We start from the raw sequence: 3,021 nt of genomic DNA, 5'->3' as shown, positions 1-3,021 counted from the left end.
TGCTGCTTGGCCTGCTGTGTTCATCCAGCCCTGCACCTTGTTGTCTCATAGAATATGAGTTCTCTGATTGGGTCTGTTAATCTGATCCAATCAGGGAGTTCCAGCTGACAGATATAAACATGCATGTCAGGGACTCTGTTCACTCTGAGAGCTGGCACTGAAGAAGCTGGATCGATGTCAGAGACTCTCCACATGTAATTATAGAGTAACTCAGTGATGGGATACCAGCTTTTATGGAACTATTTCAGCGGTGACAAGGGAAAAGCACACTCCTGAAGAAATTCACTTGCAACAGTTGTCTTTAAGTTGGGATAAGCATTTCTGGCATCATGCTGTTATTTGGGAAGCTTGATTCGTTCAATCCTGCCATCGAAGACTGGGCGCAGCATGCATGATTATTTTCTGGGCAAATAACATTGGAGCAGATGAAAAGCAATGAGTAATTCTCCTGACAGCTTGTTCACAAAATGTTGTATGTTGCACACGAGGATCAGCTTACCTTCAATAGGGATAGACTGCATTAAAAAACAGAAGGACAACTGCACCATTAGCTGCTAGCACAATGTTGCTCTGCTCACTGCTGAGTTTTCAGGCACTAAGCAGCATGTTTCTTCTTTGCCATTTAAAACTATTGGTGTGGGAAACACTCAGGTAAATGAAATGTTAGCGCCAAATTTGTGTGCTACCTACTTTCATCCAAACAGACCATAAATCCCAACTCCTGGGCCACCAATGGAAGGACTAAACCAACACAGGTTCAATTCTACCCTTGGGTAACTCCAAGTGAAGTTCTCCCTTTATCTGCATGGGTTTCTTCTGAGTGTTCTGGTTTCCATCCAGCCCAAAGACATGCAGGTTAGGTGAATTGGCCATGCTAAATTATCCATAGTGTCTATAGGGTTAGCATGGTAAATGTGGGAATAGGGTAGAGGAGTAGGATGCTCTTAAAAGGATTGGTGTGGACTTAATGGGCCAAATGGCCTGTTTCCACAGTGCAAGGATTCTATGACTAGCTCTTGTGTCTTTTGTTCACTTTCTGTTACCATTGAGAATAAAACTAAGCTGTTTCAATAGTTAAAAGTCTTTACTTGTTGAGTCACATATTATACTATTTTTAATCACGGTTCATTAAAAAGTGAAATGGCATTTTTAGGTTGTTTCAACATAAACGTGTTTGACAGGAAATTATCTTATTAATTCTATGTTTAAAATTGCAATCTTAGCTTCTTGATCATTGAATTTGTTCCAAGGTAAAATGAAGTATGCTATCATCACGTGATGTTGTTCCACTTCCCTCATATAAAATAATGCTTAAAAGAACGAATAGCTTCTCGTTATTTTCAAAGAAATTACATGCTTCTTTACAATTAACCTTTCAGAAGCCTGAGGCAATTGTACGTGTGATGATCCATAGATGCAGGATATTGATTGTACAATGATCAGTATTAATTACTTTTATAATCCTGGTAGGCTTTACAGCTCTAATTTTCAATTTACAAAACAAGGAGTGTAAATGTCCTTTTAAATTTTTTTTAATGTTCTGCATTTCCCATAAACCTGCCGTGTTTTAGTAAAGCAGAAAACTGCTCCTAGAGAACAATGACAGAGTCAATTTTAAAAAGTTATTATTGTCCTTACTTTTCTATCATTTTCTATATAATGCAGAGATTCCTAACATTTGAAACAGGAAAACGTCACAACATCCAACATAAATTGTCTCCTAAATCATAGTGTCAGATAACATTTTTCTGTGTAACTGATTGGATCATTATATGGATTGCAATGCAATGATTTCATATCATCTTTTTAATTAGATGCAAGCCTATAACCTTTGACAGACAATTAAGTTATTATAATCAATACACTAATAATTGTTGCCACTTAAAATACATATCAAAATACATATTTTCACTATGTTTACTCTTATAAATGATTGAAGAAAAGGAAATATTTCACTCACCACGACAGAGTATGTATTAAAGTCTTCCAACGTGTTCTTCAGGGGCACTATATTTTAGCAGATGACTGTTGGTGTGGAAATGGAGAAGTTCCCACCCGATCGCAGAGGAACAATGCAAACTGTTGAGCTCATCATATTCTCAAAATGCAATGCTTTATTTGTGACCGCAGTGTTCCCATTTAACAAATGTGACAAAATATTGTGAAATACTGTGAGAAATTTGTGAGGTAATTCACTTTGGAAGGAGTAACAGGAATACAGAGTACTGGGCTAATGGTAAGATTCTTGGTAGTGTGGATGAGCAGAGAGATCTCGGTGTCCATGTGCATAGATCACTGAAAGTTGCCACCCAGGTTGATAGCATTGTTAAGAAGGTGTACGGTGTTTTAGGTTTTATCGGTAGAGGGATTGAGTTTCGGAGCCATGACGTCATGTTGCAGCTGTACAAAACTCTGGTGCGGCTGCACTTGGAGTATTGCGTACAGTTCTGGTCACCGCATTATAGGAAGGATGTGGAAGCATTGGAAAGGGTGCAGTGGAGATTTACCAGGATGTTGCCTGGTATGGAGGGAAGGTCTTATGAGGAAAGGCTGAGGGACTTGAGGCTGTTTTCGTTAGAGAGAAGAAGATTAAGAGGTGACTTAATAGAGACATACAAGATGATCGGAGGATCAGATAGGGTGGACAGTGGGAGCCTTTTTCCTCGGATGGTGATGGCTAGCACGAGGGGACAAAGCTTTAAATTGAGGGGTGATAGATATAGGACAGATGTCAGAGGTAGGTTCTTTACTCAGAGAGTAGTAAGGGCGTGGAATGCCCTGCCTGCAAAAGTAGTAGACTTGCCAACTTTAAGGGCATTTAAATGGTCTTTGGATAAACATATGGATGATAATGGAATAGTTTAGGTTAGATGGGCTTCAGATTGGTTTCACAGGTCGGCGCAACATTGAGGGCCGAATGGCCTGTACTGCGCTGTAATGTTCTATGATCTATGTTCTACCTGATGTACCTAAAATTAGCCAAAAAATACCGCGGGCGGCACACTGGATGAGCCAAGAAGT

The 3,021-nt window shown here is 39.5% G+C and overlaps 1 protein-coding gene across 3 annotated transcripts in view; it reads right to left on the bottom strand.

Annotated features, from left to right (window-relative positions):
* Positions 1-2,059, bottom strand: part of LOC109920613 (toll-like receptor 7) — a 24,750-nt gene extending 22,691 nt beyond the window's left edge. For all 3 annotated transcript variants that reach the window (XM_048602575.1, XM_020520658.2, XM_048602576.1), the window contains exon 1: positions 1,961-2,059. The gene's annotated coding sequence lies outside the window, so the exon portion shown is untranslated. The remainder of the gene's footprint in view (positions 1-1,960) is intronic.
* Between the last annotated feature and the right edge of the window lie 962 nt (positions 2,060-3,021).

The sequence above is a fragment of the Rhincodon typus genome, chromosome 11, assembly GCF_021869965.1.
Source record: "Rhincodon typus isolate 14 chromosome 11, sRhiTyp1.1, whole genome shotgun sequence".
NCBI classification, from domain to species: domain Eukaryota; kingdom Metazoa; phylum Chordata; class Chondrichthyes; order Orectolobiformes; family Rhincodontidae; genus Rhincodon; species Rhincodon typus.
This window is presented reverse-complemented; position numbering and strand designations above follow the sequence as displayed.